Source organism: Salmo salar, chromosome ssa09, assembly GCF_905237065.1.
Source record: "Salmo salar chromosome ssa09, Ssal_v3.1, whole genome shotgun sequence".
NCBI classification, from domain to species: domain Eukaryota; kingdom Metazoa; phylum Chordata; class Actinopteri; order Salmoniformes; family Salmonidae; genus Salmo; species Salmo salar.
This window is the reverse complement of record NC_059450.1, coordinates 11,517,490-11,540,514: the sequence shown is the minus strand read 5'-3', so window position 1 is coordinate 11,540,514 and position 23,025 is coordinate 11,517,490. Positions and strand designations below refer to the sequence as shown.

Below are 23,025 nucleotides of genomic sequence, written 5' to 3'. Positions count from 1 at the left end.
CACAGACTGGAAAATATTCCGGGATTCATCCGATGGTATTGAGGAGTACACCACATCAGTCACTGGCTTTATCAATAAGTGCATCGAGGACGTCGTCCCCACAGTGACTGTACGTACATACCCCAACCAGAAGCCATGGATTACAGGCAACATTCGCACTGAGCTAAAGTGTAGAGCTGCGGGACTCTAACCCGGAAGCTTATAAGAAATCCCGCTATGCCCTCCGATGAACCATCAAACAGGCAAAGCGTCAATACAGGACTAAGATCGAATGAGCTGTAGTTAATGTAGTCATTCTCACATAGGTGTTCCTTTTGTCCAGGTAGGAAAGGGCAGTGTGGAGTGCAATAGAGATTGCATCATCTGTGGATCTGTTGGTGCGGTATGCAAATTGGAGTGGGTCCAGGGTTTCTGGGATGATGGTGTTCATGTGAGCCATGACCAGCCTTTCAAAGCGTTTCATGGCTACAGATGTGAATGCTACAGGCGGTAGTCATTTAGGCAGGTTACTTTGGCGTTCTTGGGCACAGGGACTATGGTGGTTCGATGACAATGTTCCGTGGCCTGACTGCATCAGTCTGTACACAGTTAATTATGGTCTTACCTTTGTCATCTTGAATTGCCATAGCCCCACTGATCAGATTGAAAAGGGTTGGCATGAATCGGATCTTGTTGCCCTTTAACCAGTTCTTTAATCACATTGAATCCAAGCAGTGGACTCTCAAGCTCCATGCAACTCACCAGAAACGGGACCTGGATGGATAGGTTGGGGTCCTCATTCCCAGGTAAGTGTACAGTGATTTCGACTCAACCATCAAATGGTATAATGTCTCCATTCGTGGCATACAGTGAGGGAAGAAAGTATTGGATCCCCTGCTGATTTTGTACGTTTGCCCACTGACAAAGAAATGATCAGTCTATCATTTTAATGGTAGGTTTATTTGAACAGTGAGAGACAGAATAACAACAAAAAAATCCAGAAAAACGCATGTCAAAAATGTTATAAATTGATTTGCATTTTAATGAGGGAAATAAGTATTTGACCCCCTCTCAATCAGAAAGATTTCTGGCTCCCACGTGTCTTTTATACAGGTAACGAGCTGAGATTAGGAGCACACTCTTAAAGGGAGTGCTCCTAATCTCAGCTTGTTACCTGTATAAAAGACATCTGTCCACAGAAGCAATCAATCAATCAATCAGATTCCAAACTCTCCACCATGGCCAAGACCAAAGAGCTCTCCAAGGATGTCAGGGACAAGATTGTAGACCTACACAAGGCTGGAATGGGCTACAAGACCATCGCCAAGCAGCTTGGTGAGAAGGTGACAACAGTTGGTGCGATTATGCGCAAATGGAAGAAACACAAAAGAACTGTCAATCTCTCTCGGCCTGGGGCTCCATGCAAGATCTCACCTCGTGGAGTTGCAATGATCATGAGAACAGTGAGGAATCAGCCCAGAACTACACGGGAGGATCTTGTCAATGATCTCAAGGCAGCTGGGACCATAGTCACCAAGAAAACAATTGGTAACACACTACGCCGTGAAGGACTGAAATCCTGCAGCGCCCACAAGGTCCCCCTGCTCAAGAAAGCACATATACATGCCCGTCTGAAGTTTGCCAATGAACATCTGAATGATTCAGAGGACAACTGGGTGAAAGTGTTGTGGTCAGATGAGACCAAAATGGAGCTCTTTGGCATCAACTCAACTCACCGTGTTTGGAGGAGGAGGAATGCTGCCTATGACCCCAAGAACACCATCCTCACCGTCAAACATGGAGGTGGAAACATCATGCTTTGGGGGTGTTTTTCTGCTAAGGGGACAGGACAACTTCACCGCATCAAAGGGACGATGGACGGGGCCATGTACCGTCAAATCTTGGGTGAGAACCTCCTTCCCTCAGCCAGGGCATTGAAAATGGGTCGTGGATGGGTATTCCAGCATGACAATGGCCCAAAACACACGGCCAAGGCAACAAAGGAGTGGCTCAAGAAGAAGCACATTAAGGTCCTTGAGTGGCCTAGCCAGTCTCCAGACCTTAATCCCATAGAAAATCTGTGGAGGGAGCTGAAGTTTCAAGTTGCCAAACGTCAGCCTCGAAACCTTAATGACTTGGAGAAGATCTGCAAAGAGGAGTGGGACAAAATCCCTCCTGAGATGTGTGCAAACCTGGTGGATAACTACAAGAAACATCTGACCTCTGTGATTGCCAACAAAGGTTTTGCCACCAAGTACTAAGTCATGTTTTGCACAGGGGTCAAATCCTTATTTCCCTCATTAAAATGTAAATCAATTTATAATATTTTTGACATGTGTTTTTCTGGATTTTTTGTTGTTGTTATTCTGTCTCTCACTGCTCAAATAAACCTACCATTAAAATTATAGACTGATCATTTCTTTGTCAGTGGGCAAATGTACAAAATCAGCAGGGGATCAAATACTTTTTTCCCTCACTGTACACGTCAAGTCTTCTGACGTCATGCCCAGGTAGGTATCTGTCCTTCCAGGCATGGACTATGATGCTAACTTGGGCGCCTGTATTGAGTGAGGCACTGGCTCCAAGTCCACTCGTGTAACAATGAATGAGGCCCTTATTCCCTATGAGCCAGACTACTTTATCCTTCTTCACAGCTGTTTGGCCTGTTGAGCGTGAAGTAAAAGTTTTCCTTGGCTTGCCTCTGTTCTTGACACTAACTGCTTCTCTGGATACGCATGGTGAGGCCATACTGCTGAAGTGCAGTCTCTGTACCTCGGCCCCTTGTAAACCTTCAGCTTGCTGCGGCCCGGTCACTGGTCATTCCTCCGCCATGACCTGCTCTCATTTCCCAAACGCCTGAGGTTGTTAAGACACAGCCTAACACCCTTTGTCCTTCCTTACCACAATAGAAGCATTGTTCGAAACATTTCACACAGCCATATAGTCTCACTCATTTAGGCATAGGCGGCCTAAGGAACATTACCGTGTGTGCTCTGTACTGGCTGTTTCAGGGAGTCTATAATGCTTGCTAGAGATTCAACCTCTGCACATTTGTAGGTTTATGGCAGGGTGTTGATCCTACCTACATTGCCTCCTGCTTTCATCGTTAGTCATTTTCATGACATGCCTCAGTATAGCTTCATCACTTAGTTGGTTGCCTGAGAGGAGAGGTTTCAGCGCTCTGCAACATCACCATGTATTTTCCCTAGTCCTTGGTAGGAATACACCTTGGACTATATCTGAGCTATCCTTTATGTCAGCATTGGCTTGTTTTGACGTGAACAGGGTTCTTTGTTTTAACCTTATAACTCGGTAGAGGAACTGTTGTGGCGTCTCACGCTTGTTTGTTTGGTGCATATTAGCTCTTGGAATAGTTATGTGCTATTATTTTCGACCCATATGAGACTGGAGAAACCCCTTCAGCTCAGCTACTGTGACGTCATCCTTATTTATGAGCATGTCCTTTAAGTTCCCTGGCTTTATTATCCTTCTGACTATCTATGGATCACTGAAGTTCTCTTCGGCACCTTCTTGTTGGCAAATATCGTTGTAGCTTATGTTGGACGCATGGTCGCCTATTTGACCGCCCTGTATTTTTAATTCCCTCCAGTGGAGGTAGGAGAGATCTCTTAGGAAGACTACTTTGTCATGTGTCGATGGATAGAGATTCAGAACGACTACTACTGTGTGGTAGATTACAGTCTGGTTCTGTGTGCCGGGTCTCAACAAGCTGTAGTGTAGGAGTGAGTTTACATTAGGGAAGTTTCTTACCTAGGTCCTCATAGCCTGAGGGCAACCTCTGGTACTCTGTGTGTGGTATGTCATGGGCTACATTAGCTGTGGTTACATTAGCTGCATCAGTGGATAGAGAGAGTGTGTTGTGTGACTCGACATTAACCTCTGTGTTCACAGGTGGTGTAACAGTTACACTACGGGCCTAGATAAGAGCATCAATGGAATCTTTCAAAACTAACATTTCAACCATCCCCATATCCTCAGACTCAAGCTAAAGGCTTACTATACATAAAGTATTGACAAAATCAAAACCCTCCTCATTACCCACTTCAAGCTCTGATGGATCTTTGTCTGGTATCTGACCCACGGTGTTGGCGAACCTTAAAGAGTTCCTTAGCCCGACAGAACGTGCAGGCACTTCCTGATGTCCCACACTAGGGCTCTTCCTCCTGTTGTCTGACATGGCAACCTCTTCTTTTATCCCTCACACAGTCCCAGATGTCTGATTTACAGCCTCAACTCTCACTCTGATGTTCTGGAACACAGCCTCAGCTTCTGCTTGGTGCCAGATGTCATAGATCACTGGATCAGGTCCCAACCAGCAGGTGTTGCCGATCCCGGACGAGCCCCCCAAAATATGTTACAGGTCCCAGATAATATGTTTCCTGAGTCTTCATTTAATAAAATAAAGTCAACCGGAGCTTAGAAATGTACTTTTACAACTTAAAAAAGGTTAACCTCCATGTTAAATCATTTCCACCTAGTGTGACTTTATTACTTACAATGGGGAGACTTAGCATTTTATAGCTTCAACAAAAACTACTCCAAAATGTACCTTAAACATCACACAACCCATGCTCGCAAGATGGCGCCGACAGACATGGAAGCTCAGCTTCTAGCGCCTAAGCACAAGCATTTCGCTACACCCGCAATAACATCTGCTAAATGTGTATGTGACCAATAAAATGTGATTTTAAATAGATAGCAAAACATGTTATCTTACTATTTTGAAGTATATTTTGTATAGTTATATATTACAAACCTGTAAAACAGGAGAAATCATGAGACAAGAAGTTTTCTCAATAGAATGAGGAAGGAAAATCACCATCACCAGTGTAAAGGCCACCAACCAAGAGATCTGCTGGCTCCACCTAGTGGTAGCAATACCTTTCAGTGCATATTAATGCTAAACCTGGAGGACTGCAATAATGAAATAAAAGTCATGCATCTTATGGCTCAGAAATAATCAAAACAATTTCTTTAAAAAAAATTCTAAAACACATGAAATTAACATAAAACTGTACACAGTTTACATTTTGGGCGCGTCACATTAAAATTATTATGACTTTGTCATCTGGAAGCGACTCAATGAATACACTTTAAAAAAAAATCTATCTTATGATGTTTTTATCCTGTACTAAGACAGTGAAGTTACAGTAGATCTAGACCTGTGTTCCTTATCTTGTGGGTATCTTTTAAGAGGCCTGAATAACGGCGAGAGAGGGATGGTGATGAGAGAGAGAGATGCAGAAAGAGAGAGAGAGAGAGAGAGAGAGCGAGATGCAGAGAGAGAGAGATGGAGGAAGAGATGGTCTTGGGGTGATATTGGTGCTGAGTACATAGTTTGTCTGTATTTTTAGCCCATCACAGTTTGTTCCCAGGAAGTGTGTTGGTCAGATGACGTAGGAGACCGCAGATTAGATAGCCGCATTGATACACTGATGCGTCTGTCCATCATACATAATAAGCCCCCCTCTCTTCTCTTTCCCTCTGTATCTTTCACCCTCTTTCAATTGCCCCCCTCTCTTTCCTCATCCACCCTCTCCCTCTCTCCATGTCTCCAACCCCTCCCTCTCTCTCTAACTCTCCAACCCTTCCCCCCTCTCTCTTTCCACCCTCTCCCCCCTCTCTCCAGCCCCCCTCCTCTCTGTGATGAAAGTGAAAGAGGGATGCAGGGGGCTGCACCAAAGGGAGGGGTGTGTCCCTCTATAAGAGGTCTGAGCAACAGCCTGTATGTATAGATGAAATACACTGAGATAGAAGACAGGACACTTACTAGAACTACTGTACTGTAGACCTAAATCACCCAAAAGACCTACGCCCAAACGCCTCATACACAGGTAAGTCTGACCTTAGACCTTCGGGCTTTGGCTTAAGGTGTGGGGGTGGAGGAGAACTCACCTGGCTTGGTTTGAGATGGGACCCTTCCCTGACTGCCACTGAAGGAGTTTGGGTTCAGCTTTAAACCCGAGAAGTTGCCAACGGCTTAGTGCAGTTTATATTTATACTATATTTATAGTATGGCATGTGTTGGGAATTGGGTTATTAGGGTTCGTTAGTTTTGAGCAGCGTATAATTTCTCTCTGGGGTTTCGTTGAAGTTGGGTGGATTTTTCCACACTGTCATTTAAATGTGAGGCATGTACATTGCACCTGAAACAAATGAGAAGAACTGAAAAGAGGGAAATGGAAAAACCACAACAATAAGTTGGTTGAATTCGTCTGATAAATGTATCGGATGTGACACAAAGACATAAGGAGAAAAGCAGAAAATAGTATTGCTCATACTGTAATTTCTTTCCCTGAGAATGTGAAGTAACATGGCAATATATTACAGTAACTTGTTAGTGTTATCGTCTTAGTGGTTTAATTGGGTTGTACGGTATATACCTCGGGGAGTTTTGCGATGTTTTGCGATGTGTATCAAGAGTAATTGCTAGTAAACACTCACTGCTTAAGGCGAGCACTCTCTCTTTCATTCCATTTTTCTGCGCTCTGTCTCTTTCTGTGCTCTCCTGTTTGGGTGCACTCTTTCTTCCCCCCTTTTCTTTCGGTGCTTTCTTTCTTCAATATCTTTCTGTGTTGTTTTTCTTTCTGTGCTCTTTCTCTCTCTTCCCGGTGCTCGTGGCACAGTTAAAGTCCTGACCCATGACAGGAGCATATTTTTCCCATTACTCTCATTATTATCCTATTGATCCCCTGGTCCTCAAATCAATGCATCTCTACAGAGATGATGCAAGATTATTATTTTACACAGTTAATACCCGAGGGAGAAGATTAAATGTTCAATCTTTATGCTTAGGCGCAAAATACTAGCTGCAAATACATTTACTGTTGATGATCTAATGAGAATGAACCACATAGCTGCCTATAATGCCTGCGAAAGCTCGGGGGCAGTTTCTGTTGCTTTCCAGGACTCAGTTTGTGTGTTCTGTCAATGGAACACCACCACCACTTAAATTAGTGGCTATCTACAATTAATTAATTCCTGCCTTTTAATTGGCTTTGATTAAACTTGATTATTTTAAAGGTTAATTCCAAACCTGGTTTAACAGTGGTTTGTTTGATGGAGTTTTCCTTTGAATATCAGTCAATATCAATTTGGGTTTATTTAAAGGAGTCAGTCAGGATTCCCGGCTCTTAACTAGCTTTTAACTGATTATTGGCTTAAAATGTACATGACTAGCAGCCTCTTAGGTGATAAAGGCTAGTTGGTGGGATAATACTGGTGTTTCCAGAGTGGTGAAGACACAGAGGGACCCAGGAGGTCAGATTTAAAGCTGCACATCGACCAGAGCTGCTATCGGTCAAATTTCATTATAGGCTGATATTTGAGAACACAGCGGGACTCTACTTAATCAAATCATCTTTATCTTTTTCTCAAAAGATACTCTATATAAACGCTGTGTTTCAAATAGAATTTGAACATAATCCAAATAGGCTTTTTTTAGGATGACTTCTTTTCCTTTGTAATTCCTCAAATGAATGAAATAATGTATTATTTCCTTTTAGCATATTCCTGAAGACTTGCGTTAGCTCCCCAAGCATAGGCTTAGGCTTTAGCTCAGTGGGTGTGTACAGCTTCAAGGCGCACAGACGGCCCTGGTTAAAAATCCCGTCACATGAGCTCCGTGACCAATATTATCGTCTCAGGGACCAGATTTTTCTGCCGTTACACTACGTCTTCACTACACCGATTAGGCTCAGAATGTGTGTGTGTGTGTGTGTGTGTGCATGCGCTTGTGTGTGTGTTTGCTTGTGTGTGTATGCGTGCATCTGCGTACTTGCTTGTTTGTACCTGCCTGTGTGTCTGCATGACTGCATGTATATTTGCTTGCCTGCGTGTGTGTGTGTGTGTGTGTGTGTGTGTAAGAGAGAGCGAGAGGAGTGTATAAATGTTATTTTAAAGGGATTCCAAGACAATTAAACGCTGTCTCCTCAGACCTGGGGGCAGAATAATTCTAAGCTTTCCCCATCCGGCACGACACAGATTTGCGGAAACTGTGAAATTAGCCCTTGATTAGCTCTCTTGTTGTTCTTCTGTGCAGCTGTTTGAATGGGCCTCAGTATCAGATAGAGAAACAAAATACGTTCTACTCTTGAGTCATGTTAATGACACGGTTTATGTTATGTTGTAATAGTTGAAAAGTTGTTGGAAACCCTCAAACATAGTTGTGGATCAGTTGTGTAGTACTACCGGCAGTTCTAGGCCGCCACTTAGTCTGAGGAGAAAAGAGAGTCGACTAACGGCATCCATATCAGGAAGTCGTCAAACTGCATTCCTAATATGGACGCCATCAGTGATGTAGTGGTAAAAAAGATGGGTGGTTATGTGAAAAAAGTAACTCTATACTTAATTTTCTTTGTGTGCTTTTTATTTTTTATAAAAAACATTCTCAAAGATGGTCAACAGACAATTTTCAAATTCTGTCAAATGTGTCTGGTTTATGTTTGATTTTGTAATATATATATATATATATATATATATATATATATATATATATATATAGTCTAATGGGATGTACAGTACCAGTCGAAAATTTGGACACACATACTCATTCAACGGTTTTTCTTTATTTTTACTATTTTCTACAATGTAGAATAATAGTGAAAACATCAAAACTATGAAATAACGCATGGATTCATGTAGTAACCAAAAAAGTGTTAAACAAATCAAAATATATTTTAGATTCTTCTAAGTAGCCACCCTTTGCCTTGATGACAGCTTTGCACACTTTTGGCATTCTCTCAACCAGCTTCACCTGGAATGCTTTTCCAACAGTCTTGAAAGAGTTCCCACATATGCTGAGCACTTGTTGGCTGCTTTTCCTTCACTCTGCGGTCCAACTCATCCCAAAACCATCTCAATTGGGTTTAGGCCGGGTGATTGTGGAGGCCAGGTCATCTGATGCAGCACTCCATTACACTCCTTCTTGGTCAAATAGCCCTTACACAGCCTGGAGGTGTGTTGGGTCATTGTCCTATTGAAAAACAAATGATAGTCCCACTAAGTGCAAACCAGATGGGATGGAGTATCGCTGCAAAATGCTGTGGTAGCCATGCTGGTTAAGTGTGCCTTGAATTCTAAATAAATCACTGACATTGTCACCAGCAAAGCACCCCCATACCATCACACCTCCTCCTCCATGCTTCACGGTGGGAACCACACATGCGGAGATCATCCGTTCACCTACTCTGCGTCTCACAAAGACACGGCGGTTGCAACCAAAAATCTCAAATTTGGACTCATCAGACCAAAGGACAGATTTCTACCGGTCTAATGTCCATTGCTCGTGTTTCTTGGCCCAAGCAAATCTATTCTTCTTATTGGTAGAGGTTCTTATTATAGAGGTTTCTTTGCAGCAATTCGACCATGAAGGCCATTCACACAGTCTCCTCTGAACAGTTGATGTTGAGATGTGTCTGTTACTTGAACTCTGTGAAGCATTTATTTGGGCTGAAATTTCTGAAATACAGTTAACTCTAATTAACTTATCCTCTGCAGTAGCGGTAACTCTGGTTCTTCCTTTCCTGTGGCGGTTCTCATGAGAGCCAGTTTCATCATAACACTAGATGGTTTTTGCGACTGCACTTGAAGAAACATTCAAAGTTCTTGACATTTTACGGACTGAATGACATTCATGTGTTAAAGTAATGATGGACTGTCATTTATCTGCTTATTTGAGCTGTTCTTACCATAGTATGGACTTGGTCTTTTACCAAATAGGGCTATCTTCTGTTTACCACTCCTACCTTGCCACAACACAACTGATTGGCTCAAACACATTAAGAAGGAATGAAATTCCACAAATAAAACTTTAACAAGGTACACCTGTTAATTGAAATACATTCCAGGTGACTACCTCATGAAGCTGGTTCAGAGAATGCCAAGAGTGTGCAAAGCTGTCATCAAGGCAAAGGGTGGCTACTTTGAAGAATTTCAAATATAAAATATATTTTGACTTGTTTAAAACTTTTTTGCTTACAAAGCTCAGCAAAAAAAGAAACGTCCCTTTTTCAGGACCCTGTCTTTCAAAGATAATTCGTAAAAATCCAAATAACTTCACAGATCTTTATTGTAAAGGGTTTAAACACTGTTTCCCATGTTTGTTCAATGAGCCATAAACAATTAACGAACATGCACCTGTGGAACGGTAGTCAAGACACTAACAGCTTACAGACGGTAGGCAATTAAGGTCACAGTTATGAAAACTTAGGACACTGAAGAGGCATTTCTACTGACTCTGAAAAACACCAAAAGAAAGATGCCCAGGGTCCCTGCTCATCTGCGTGAACGTGCCTTAGGCATGCTGCAAGGAGGCATGAGGACTGCAGATGTGGCCAGGGCAATAAATTGCAATGTCCGTACTGTGAGATGCCTAAGACAGCGATACAGGGAGACAAGACGGACAGCTGATCGTCCTCGCAGTGGCAGACGACTTGTAACAACACCTGCACAGGATCGGTACATCCGAACATCACACCTGCGGGACAGGTACAGGATGGCAACAACAACTGCCCGAGTTACACCAGGAACGTACAATCACTCCATCAGTGCTAAGACTGTCCGCAATAGGCTGAGAGAGGCTGGACTGAGGGCTTGAAGGCCTGTTGTAAGGTAGGTCCTCACCAGACATCACCGTCAACAATGTCGCCTATGGGCACAAAGCCACCGTCGCTGGACCAGACAGGACTGGCAAAAAGTGCTCTTCACTGACGAGTCGCGGTTTTGTCTCACCAGGGGTGATGGTCGGATTCGCGTTCATCGTCGAAGGAATGAGCGTTACACCGAGGCCTGAACTCTGGAGCGGGATCGATTTGGAGGTGGAGGGTCCGTCACGGTCTGGGGCGGTGTGTCACAGCATCATTGGACTGAGCTTGTTGTCATTGCAAGCAATCTCAACGCTGTTCGTTACAGGGAAGACATCCTCCTCCCTCATGTGGTACCCTTCCTGCAGGCTCATCCTGACATGACCCTCCAGCATGACAATGCCACCAGCCATACTGCTTGTTCTGTGCGTGATTTCCTGCTAGACAGGAATGTCAGTGTTCTGCCTTGGCCAGCGAAGACCCCGGATCTCAATCCCATTGAGCACGTCTGGGACCTGTTGGATTGGAGGGTGAGGGCTAGGGCCATTCCCCCCAGAAATGTCTGTGAACTTGCAGGTGCCCTTGGTGGAAGAGTGGGGTAACATCTCACAGCAAGAACTGGCAAATCTGGTGCAGTCCATGAGGAGGAGATGCGCTGCAGTACTTAATGCAGCTGGTGGCCACACCAGATACTGACTGTTACTTTGGATTTTGAACCCCCCTTTGTTCAGGGACACAATATTCAATTTCTGTTAGTCACATGTCTGTGGAACTTGTTCAGTTTATGTCTCAGTTGTTGAATCTTGTTATGTTCATACAAATATTTACACATGTTAAGTTTGCTGAAAATAAACGCAGTTGACAGTGAGAGGACTTTTTTGTTGTTGTTGCTGAGTTGATTACATTTGTGTCAATTCATATAAAAATTATATATATTCACTATTATTCTAAAATGTAGAAAATATTAAAAATAAAGAAAACCCTTGAATAAGTGTCCAAACTTTTGACTGGTACTGTAGGTACAGTAGATAGTTCAGTCCTCCAGTTTTATTGAGGCTTTCCAATTCTTGGATATAATTTTTTTTAAAATTGCAATTAGACTTACCGTAAATTCCGGACTATAAGCCGCAACTTTTTTCCCACGCTTTAAACCTCGCGGCTTAAACAATGACGCGACTAAATATATGGATTTTTCCCGCTTTCAAATTTTTTTTTTCCCCCCAAAAAATTGAAAGCGGGAAAAATCCATATATTCTGTGACGTGCTCAGTTTTTTGGCGGCATTAAGCTTTCATTAGACCAATGAAATTGCCGAACGGGTTAAGCTCAAACAGTGACGAGAGCGACAATGAAAACGATCCAATATCGGATGAAGCAATTCTGAGGCTATTCAACTCCGACACCGAAGGAGATGACTTCAGTGGTTTCAGTGCACAGGAGGAGGAAGATAGTGACCAATGACTTTCTTGGTAGGCTACTGTTTACTGCTAATTTAGAATTTTTTGTTACAAGCCGTGTTTCGTTAAAGCCTATTTTTTTTTTACAAGCCGTGCTTCGTTAAAGCCTATTATTTTTGTTACAAGCCGTGTTTCGTTAGAGCCTATTTATTTTTGTTACAAGCCGTGTTTCGTTAAAGCCTGTGTAAAGTTCATTTGTTTCAATGTACCGGTAGGCACCTGCGGCTTATAGACATGTGCGGCTTATTTATGTTCAAAATAAAAAAATAAAACAAATTCAGTGGGTGCGGCTTATATTCAGGTGCGCTCAATAGTCCGGAAATTACGGTAGATTACAAAACTTTCTCTATTGATCACCAGTATTTACATATCCAACAAACGTAATCATGAAGATGGATGGATATAATAAATTCCTAGACACAATGAAATCATAGCACATACATTATCCCAAAACGGTGTCAGTTTGTCACAGGACCTTAGCATATGTAATAGGGTTCCTTTGTGCTTTTTGCATCTCCAACAGAGAACGCAGCGGGAATATGTACACTCATCTTCTTTATTACGGACAAAGAAGGAAAACCCCAAAACAAACACGTATACAAAACACAACGACGAATAACAGGCCGGTAAGGCACAAAGCTATACACAGCACAATCTCCCACAAACACCCATGAAAAACAAACTCCTACTTATAGGACCCTCAATCAGAGGCAACAATGACCAGCTGCCTCCAATTGAAGGTCCAACCCCAATTAACTAAACATAGAAATACAATAGACTAGATAGAACATAGAAAAATACTAACATAGAACATAGACCAACAAACCCCGAACCACATAAACCAAACACCCCTCTACCTAAATACATAGCCCAAACCACATGAAACAAACACCCCCTGCCACGTCCTGACCAAACTATAATAACAAATAACCCCTATTACTGGTCAGGACGTGACAAGACCTCCACAAGTCTGGTTCATCCTTGGGAGCAATTTCCAAATGCCTGAAGGTACTACGTTCATCTGTACAAACAATAGTACACAAGTATAAACACCATGGGACCACGCAGCCATCATACTGCTCAGGAAGGAGACGCGTTCTGTCTCCTCGAGATGAACGTACTTTGGTGCGAAAAGTACAAATCAATCCCAGAACAACAGCAAAGGACCTTGTGAAGATGCTGGAGGGAACAGGTACAAAAGTATCTATATCCACAGTAAAACGAGTCCTATATCGACTTAACCTGAAAGGCCGCTCAGCAAGGAAGAAGCCACTGCTCCAAAACCGCCATAAAAAAGCCAGACCACGGTTTGCAACTGCACATAGGGACAAAGATCATACTTTTTGGAGAAATGTCCTCTGGTCTGATGAAACAAAAACAGAACTGTTTGGCCATAATGACCATCGTTATGTTTGGAGGAAAAAGGGGGAGGCTTGCAAGCCGAAGAACACCATTCCAACCGTGAAGCACGGGGGTGGCAGCATCATGTTGTGGGGGTGCTTTGCTGCAGGAGGGACTGGTGCACTTCACAAAATAGATGGCATCATGAGGTAGGAAAACTATGTTGATATATTGAAGCAACATCTCAAGACATCAGTCAGGAAGTTAAAGCTTGGTTGCAAATGGGTCTTCCAAATGGACAATGACCCCAAGCATACTTCCAAAGTTGTGGCAAAATGGCTTAAGGACAACAAAGTCAAGGTATTGGAGTGGCCATCACAAAGCCCTGACCTCCATCCTATAGAAAATTTGTGGGCAGAACTGAAAAAGCGTGTGCGAGCAAGGAGGCCTACAAACCTGACTCAGTTACAATAGCTCTGTCAGGAGGAATGGGCCAACATTCACCCAACTTATTGTGGGAAGCTTGTGGAAGGCTACCCGAAACGTTTGACCCAAGTTAAACAATTTAAAGGCAATGCTACCAAATACTAATGGAGTGTATGTAAACGTTTGATCCACTGGGAATGTGATGAAAGAAATAAAAGCACAAATAAATCATTCTCTCTACTATTATTCTGACATTTCACATTCTTAAAATAAAATGGTGATCCTAACTGACCTAAAACAGGGAATTTCTCCTAGGATTAAATGTCAGGAATTGTGAAAAACTGAGTTTAAATGTATTTGGCTAAGGTGTATGTAAACTTCCGACTTCAACTGTATATTACCAATGTTTTTTCCACTCAAAATCTGTTTCCAAGTTTTTCCTTTTTCCAGGTAGTTTCAATCAACACTTGATATAATGTGGCAATCAACATCTTTGGTGTAGCAGCTTCTTTCAGTATTTTTTCTATGTTGGATCCCTTAAGTCCCATCCAGATTCTGTTGAAGTGATTGAATAACAATTCTGAGTTGTAAAAACTTAACGAAATTGACCTTGGATAATCCAAATCTTTTTTTGTAGTTGATTGAATGACAATAGAAATCCATCATAGTACACATGTAAAAAATGAATGAGGCCACTTTGGAACCAGGACTTAAAGGTGTTGTCATTAAACTCTTGAGGTAAGGTGGGGTTATTCCAAATAGGGGTGCCTGGTGATATTGGTTCTTTCCACCTCATGAATTTGTGTAAATTTTCCAGAAATACAAATGGAATTGAGAATCATTTGGATTGTATTTTTTCTTCAATGCCTTTGACCCGAAGTCATGAATATACAGTATTTTAGATAATATGGTATTCCATTTGTGGCTTCAATACTTACAATACATTTTTTCACAAAAGGTGTGTAAAAGCTCACACAAAATTACAAAGGTGTGTAAACGCCGTTTACATGTTTTTACCCTCCCCTACACCACTGGATGCCATACTAGACACGTTTTACACGTTTGATCAATTGAGGGAGAAATAAGAAATTAGTTGACTGTTTATCTCATTTTAGTTTTCAATTGCAAATGCTTCGTTACGTTGTGCCCTATGGAACATGGTCCTAAATCTCCCTGGAAAAATGGATTTAAAAAAGCATTGTTCCTCTTCTTTCTAATTAGCTCATCCTTGCTGGATAAGTTGGGAGCTGAACAGAATGACACGCAATGACATGTGTTTGGAGGAAAAATAGAGGTCTGGTTTTGTGTGTGGTGGTGAACACCTGGTGAGGACCAGTCTAAACTCACAGGATTAGAGTGTGTGTTAATCCAATCATAATGCCACAACTCAGTTGGGCTCCTCTCTCTCTTTGTGTGTTTCCAGGATCTTATGAGATCTCTCTGTCCCGTTTATTACCCCTTTCTACAGTCAGGGACGAGGTGTTTGCAAATGTGTGTGCTTGTGTGTGGCTGTGTGCGTGCATAGGTGTGGACATGCATTTACACATTTGTGTGCATGTGTTTGCGTATATGTGCGCATGTGTGTAACACACCTCTGAACTGCCTCACCTCTACTCCTAACCTCTAGTGAAGTGAATTCATCTCAATAAAGAGAGAGATTGATTTCGGTCCATGTGTATCTCTTAATGCCTTCTCCATTAGATCAGCCTCTGCCACGTCATGGTTGTCACAGCAAATCAACTCTGCTGCTGCCTCTCACTGCTGTTGTTTAATCGAGAGATCTCCCGCCTAGCTTTGTCACCCGGCAACCAGACAGGGTGCGTTCAGGAACCTCAGGAAACAGACTCCAAGACAGAAAAATGGCAACTCAGGCAGAAATCAGACTCAGGAAGCGGGATTCATGACAGTACCCCCCCATCCGACGAACGCCACCGGGGGAACTACCCGGAGCGCCAGGATGGAGGCGGTAGAAGTCACGAAGGAGGTCAGCATCAAGGATCTGACGCCGAGGAATCCAACTCCTCTCCTCAGGACCATACCCCTCCCAGTCCACGAGATACTGGAAACCCCGACCCCGCCGTCTGGAATCCATGATGCGGCGCACCGTGTAGACAGGACCACCTCCGATCATCCGAGGAGGAGAAGGAGGAGGCGGAGGGGGCAGCAGAGGACTGAGGAGCACAGGCTTGAGGCAGGAGACATGAAAGGTGGGGTGGACTCTGAGCGTTCTAGGCAACTTGAGTCAAACCACAACAGGATTAATCACTCTCTCCACCACAAACGGACCAATGAACTTCGGTGACAGTTTCTTCGACTAAGTCCGCAGAGGAAGATCCCGTGTAGCCAACCAGACCTTATCTCCGATGGCATAAGTGGGGGCTGGAATTCGGCGACGATTCGCCTGGAGCTGATACCGGTCAGAAACTCTAAGGAGGGCGTTTCTGGCCCGATGCCAGGTCCGGTGGCAACGATGAATGTGGGCCTGGACAGAGGGTACCGAGAGATCCTTCTCCTGAGAAGGAAACAAGGGAGGTTGGTAACCATACAGGCACTGGAAGGGAGACATCCCAGTGACAAATGTAGGGAGAGTATTGTGGGCATACTCGACCCATGGCAACTGAGAGACCCAAGAGGCGGGGTTGGAGGAGACAAGGCAGCGCAGCGTGGATTCCATCTTCTGGTTGGCTCTCTCCGCCTGACCATTAGATTGGGGGTGAAATCCAGATGTGAGACTGACAGTAGCTCCAATGGCCAAACAGAAGGATTTCCAGACAGCAGAGGTAAACTGAGGACCACGGTCGGAAACTATGTCACTGGGAAACCCGTGGACCCTGAAAACCTCCCTAACCAGGATCTCGGATGTCTCAGAGGCAGAGGGAAGCTTGGAGATGGGCACAAAGTGGGCGAACTTGCTGAATCTGTCCACAATAGTCAGAATGACCGTGTTCCCATCAGAAGAGGGCAACCCAGTGACAAAGTCCAGGGCCAGATGCGACCATGGTCGCCGGGGCAGAGGTAGGGGGTGAAGAAGTCCAGAGCTGGGCCGGGTATCTTCTCCCATGGCAGGCCACGAAAATCGTCTGCGTAGTAACGCCATCGTCCGAGCCACGCCAGGGTGACAAGCCATCTTGCTGGCGTGGGACCATTGGAGGACAGCAGAACGGACAGATTCAGGCACAAACAACCGACCGGGTGGACCGTTACCGGGACCGGGCTGCGTCCGAAGGGCCACCAGAACCTCCTCCTCAATCCTCCACGTAACTGCTCCCACGACAAAGTTCTGGGGAAGAATTGTCTCGGTCTTGGCCTCACTCTCCTCCGTCTTGGAGAACATCTGGGACAAGGCGTCCTTGCCATTCTTAGACCCAGGTCGGAACGTCAGGGAAGAATTAAAGCGTCCAAAACACAAAGCCCACCTGGCCTGACGGGAGTTGAAACCGATTGCACGTAAGCAAGATTCTTGTGGTCAGTCCAGACAATAAACGGTTGCTCCGCCCCCTCCAACCAGTGGCGCCACTCCTCCAAGGCCAGTTTCACCGCGAGAAGCTCCCGGTTACCCACATCGTAGTTCCTCTCCGCACACGAAAGATGACGCGAGTAGAAGGCGCAGGGATGGAGTTTACCGTCAGTGGAGCTTCGCTGGGACAGGATGGCGCCAACCCCCACATCAGACGCATCCACTTCAACGACAAACTGACGGGCAGCGTCAGGTTGAGAGAGAATCGGGTCGTTGGTGAATCGACTCTTCAAATCCAGAGATGCTCGGTCTGCCTCAGGATTCCAACAGGAGGTCCTGGTGCTAGAAGTCAGGGCAGTTAATGGAGCGGCCACACGGCTGTAATCACGGATAAATCTACGATAGAAATTCGCAAACCCCAGAAACCTCTGGAGCTGCAATCTCGTACCGGGCTGGGCCCAATCCAGAACTGCCCTAACTTTCTCTTGGTCCATCTTAATCTCTCCCCTGGAGATGATGTACCCGAGGAAGGATTTAGTGTGGGCGTGAAAATCACACTTCTCAGCCTTCACAAACAGGCGGTTCTCCAACAATCGCTGAAGAACCTGCTTGACATGCTGGACGTGGCTGGAAAGCTCCTTAGAGAAGATAAGAATGTCATCCAGGTACACAAACACAAAAAGACCGATCATATCTCTCAGGATGTCATTAACCATACTTTGGAACACTGCTGGAGCATTGGTCAGTCCAAACGGCATCACCAGATACTCGAAATGACCCATCGGTGTATTAAAACCAGTCAACCACTCGTCCCCCTCTCTGATCCGGACCAGATGACACGCATTGCGTAGATCCAGCTTCGTGAACACAGTAGCACCCTGTAAGGAGTCGAAAGCAGAGCTCATCAAGGGCAGGGGATTCTTGTTCTTGACCGTAATATCATTCAAACCCCGATAATCAATACAAGGTCGAAGAGAGCCATCCTTCTTACTCACAAAAAAGAATCCTGCCCCCAGGGGTGATGACGAGGGACGAATGAGACCAGCAGCTAGAGACTCCTTTATGTAGGTCTCCAAAGCTTCACGTTCAGGTCGAGAGATACTGTATAACCAACCGTCCCTTGGGATAGGCAGCTCCAGGGAACAGGTTAATGGCACAATCATATGGTCGGTGGGGAGGAAGTGACAGAGCCTTCTGCTTATTGAACACTTCACTCAAATCGTGATATGTTTCAGGAACCAGGGACAAATCTGTGGGGGTAGAATCAATGAACTGACTGGGAACAGAATGGGAACAGGCAGTCTTAACCTGTTGGGGCTAGGGGGCAGTATTTGCACGGCCGGATAAAAAACGTACCCGATTTAAACTGGTTACTACTCTTTCCCAGAAACGAGAATATGCATATAATTTGTAGATTTGGATAGAAAACACTCTAAAGTTTCTAAAACTGTTTGAATAGTGTCTGTGAGTATAACAGAACTCATATGGCAGGCCAAAACCTGAGAAGATTCCATACAGAAAGCGCCGTGTCTGACAATTTGTTGTCCTTCTGTTGCATCTCTATCGAAAATACAGCATCTGTGCTGTAACATGACATTTTCTATGGCTTCCATTGGCTCTCTAAAGCCGCCAGAAAGTGGAATTGGAGGCCGCTGTCTCTGGGCAAAGAATGGCAGCAGAGTTTGTGAGTGGTCAGCCTAGGGACAGTGAGACTGAGATGCGCGTTCACGAGACTACTCCATTTTTTTCTTTCAGCCTTTGAATGAATACAACGTTGCCCGGTTGGAATATTATCGCTATTTTACGAGAAAAATTGCATAAAAATTGATTTTAAACATCGTTTGACATGCTTCTAAGTACGGTAATGGAATATTTGGAAATTTTTTGTCATGAAATGTGCTCGCACGTCACCCTTCGGATAGTGACCTGAACGCACGAACAAAACGGAGCTATTTGAATATAACTATGGATTATTTAGATCCAAAACAACATTTGTTGTTGAAGTAGAAGTCCTGGGAGTGCATTCTGACGAAGAACAGCAAAGGTAATCCAATTTTTCGAATAGTAATTCTGAGTTTAGTGAGCCCCAAACTTGGTGGGTGTCAAAATAGCTAGCCGTGATGGCCGAGCTATGTACTCAGAATATTGCAAAATGTGCTTTCGCCGAAAAGCTATTTTAAAATCTGACACTGCGATTGCATAAAGGAGTTCTGTATCTATAATTCTTAAAATAATTGTTATGTATTTTGTGAACGTTTATCATGAGTAATTTAGTAAATTCGTGGGTATGCTAGTTCTGAACATCACATGCTAATGTCTAAAGCTGTTTTTTGATATAAATATGAACTTGATTGAACAAAACATGCATGTATTGTATAACATAATGTCCTAGGAGTGTCATCTGATGAAGATCATCAAAGGTTAGTGCTGCATTTAGCTGTGGTTTTGGTTTTTGTGACATATATGATTGCTTTGAAAATGGCTGTGTGATTATTTTTGGCAGGGTACTCTCCTGACGTAATCTAATGTTTTGCTTTCGCTGTAAAGCCTTTTTGAAATCGGACAATGTGGTTAGATTAACAAGAGTCTTTTTAAAATGGTGTAAAATAGTCATATGTTTGAGAAATTGAAGTTATAGCATTTTTGAGGTACTTGTATTTCGCGCCACGCGATTCCACTGGCTGTTGATTAGGGTAGAAGTTAAGGCAGTTAGCATGACATTCAGTGCTCCAACTAGTTACCTTGCCAGTCACCCAATCGAACGAGGGATTGTGTTCTCTCAGCCAGGGGTATCCAAGAACCAGAGGAACATGGGGAGAAGGCAGAATGAAGAAGGAGATAACCTCTGAATGATTCCCTGACAACAGCATCTTAACCGGTTCAGTCCTCATAGTGATACGTGCCAGACTACTGCCGTTCAGAGTGGTAGCTTCAATGGCTTCCGGTAATTGCTCCTTGGAAAGCCCCAGCTGTTCCACCAAGTCGGCATCCATAAAGCTGCCATCGGCACCTGAATCGATAAAAGTGTTAATCGCTAAACTCTGATTCTTGTTCATGAGTGTTGCAGGAAAACGGGGTCTGACAGGACTATTGAGAGGTTGAAACTGACTCGCTAAAAGTCCTACCAAACTTAGCGAGCCGGGCAGTTTAACGGGCGCTGGGGACAAGTGGAGATGTAATGTCCCGAGCTACCACAGTAGAGGCAGCTGTTGGTCTCACGTCTACGTTGGCGCTCCTCCTTGGTTAACCCGTGCCGCCCCACTTGCATGGTTTCAGGATCTGGAGGCAGGACCCCTCCACTAATCCCGTGTGGTGAATAATGATTGACTCGTTCTGGTCCACTTCCTGACCTGAATGGTAACCGAGTAGCTGATTGATTGGATGTGCCCCATTGCTTCTCCCTCCTTCTCTCTTGGACTCTGTTATCCACCCGAATAGATAATGCTACCAGACTGTCCAGCTCACTAGGCTCAGGATAGGAGATCAGCTCATCCTTGAGTTGCTCCGACAACCCCTGATAAAAAACCGCTTGTAGTGACACCTCATTCTACCCACTCTCCACAGCCAATCTCCTGAATTCGATAACAAAGTCTGCCACACTGCGAGCTCCTTGGCGAAGAGAGAACAAACGCTTAGCTGCGTCCTTACCTGGGACAGTATGGTCAAAAAGCTTCCTCATCTCTGCCGTGAACTCCTGGTATGACGCTATGCAAGTGTCCTGTTGTTCCCATACGGCTGAAGCCCACTCCAGAGCTCTTCCATGCAGCAGTTCAATAACAAAAGCTATCCTAGCCTTGTCTGTGGCGTAAGAGTGCAGATCAATCACTAACCACACTGCATAAGAAACGAACGGCATCTTCCCAAATCCCCTTCGTACTTATCTGGCGTCGGAACCTTGGGCTCACGGAAGGAAACAGCTCCAGAAGCGACAGGTGAGAGGGGTGAAGCAGGTGGTGGATGACCCGCCTGGCAAACTGAGCTGAGCCTGGATACTCGTCAGACTGGCAGAAAAGTTCAGAACCGAAAACGCTATCTCCTGTAGCGCCGTGCTGTGTTGTCCCAGCATCTTCTCCTGATGGGTAATGGCATGGCGAACGGAGTCCAGGTCCGCTGGGTTCATTCTTGTCCGGATCGTTCTGTCACGATTCTCTAAAGCAGAACCCAGAAGCAGACCTGGACAAGGTGAGTTGAATGAAGGTATTTATTTACAGACTCAAATGTGAAAGCAGAATAATCCAGGAGACGGAGCGGGCATCGGAGGTGAGTTGGTGAGAGTGAATAGGCAGATCCAATGATGTCACAGAAGCCACCAACGACCAGGCAGGGGTGGGGTGAATGTTCCGGGAGAATGACTGTAGACAGAGTAAATGGAGGTGAGTACACAGCAAGCAAAAAGTACAGAACAACAAAACTAACTAGTAAACTTGAGGCTGATACGCTGACACAACATACTGTTCATTGCTAACGATCCAGCAGGGAATGGATGTCAGGTCAGAGCTTATGAAGTGGAGAGGTGATGATCAGGACCAGGTGTGCAGATAGCTGATGAGATGCAGGTGCGGTTAATCGAGAGATCTCCCGCCTAGCTTCGTCGCCCTGCAACCAGACAGGGTGCGTTCAGGAACCTCAGGAATCAGACTCCAAGACAGAAAACAGGCAACTCAGGCAGAAAACAGACTCAGGAAGCGGGATTCATGACACTAACGTAGCATCCCTCTGTTTGAGCAGGGTGTTTGATTAGGCTAAACTAGCTAGCTGTATTTGCTAGCTAAGTACGTAAGTGAAACTCAAAGTGAAAGAAAATTACGATCTCTCTCTCTCTCTTGCTTCTCCTTAATTTTTGGAAGAAATACATTTGTTCCAAACTGTTCAACTATTGTCTTTCTCTCTCTTTGAGTCAACTTCTCACCACATTTTATGCACTACAGTGCTAGCTAGCTGTAGCTTATGCTTTCAGTACTAGATTCATTCTCTGATCCTTTGATTGGGTGGATAACGTAATTTTATGCTGCAAGAGCTCTGATAGGTTGGAGGACGTCCTCCAGAAGTTGTCATAATTACTGTGTAAGTCTATGGAAGGGGGTGAGAACCATGAGCCTCCTTGGTTTTGTATTGAAGTCAATGTACCCAGAGGAGGACGGAAGCTAGCTGTCCTCCGGACAGACCTTCATATCAAAATAGTGTGTTTTAATCAATTATCTGGTGATGTGATTATATTTAGTACAGTTTTATATAACAATGATAACTTTTTAATGTTTCATTATTTGTATTTTAAATATAATTCACTGAGGAGGATGGTCCTCCAGTTAATATCAATCTATCGCTATATTGATCCGTGGTGCTGTGGGACCAATATTGTTGTGGTTTTACGGGGTGGAAGACATGTAAGGGACAGATGGTATACTCTTTATGTATAAAATGATACATTTTACTGATAGTTAGTGATGTATAGTATTGATACGGAGGCTGATGTTTGGCATGGTATATCAATGTTTGTCACTGATCCACCCTCGTTCATCGATAAAGTTGTAATGTGTTGAAGAACACTGTCGTGACTGGCATTCTCAGTTGAGGTTGTGGTTGTTCATTTCCCTCACTACCATTCTATCCTAATAGCTTGTCTTTATTGTATCCATTGAAGTCATGAGCTTGAAATGTTCTAGACACGGACCACACAGGATGTCAAGTTGAAGCACCTTGTTTACAACCTACTATTATTTTCAATCATAATCTTCAACATTATTAGAAACTACAGTATAACT

General features: G+C 44.1%; 1 protein-coding gene across 1 annotated transcript in view; it reads left to right on the top strand.

The window, feature by feature from the left end:
- The first annotated feature begins 5,710 nt into the window (after window positions 1–5,710).
- Window positions 5,711–23,025, top strand: part of pnoca (prepronociceptin a) — a 31,604-nt gene continuing 14,289 nt past the window's right edge. Inside the window, exon 1 of the mRNA XM_014210228.2 lies at window positions 5,711–5,834. The gene's annotated coding sequence lies outside the window, so the exon portion shown is untranslated. The remainder of the gene's footprint in view (window positions 5,835–23,025) is intronic.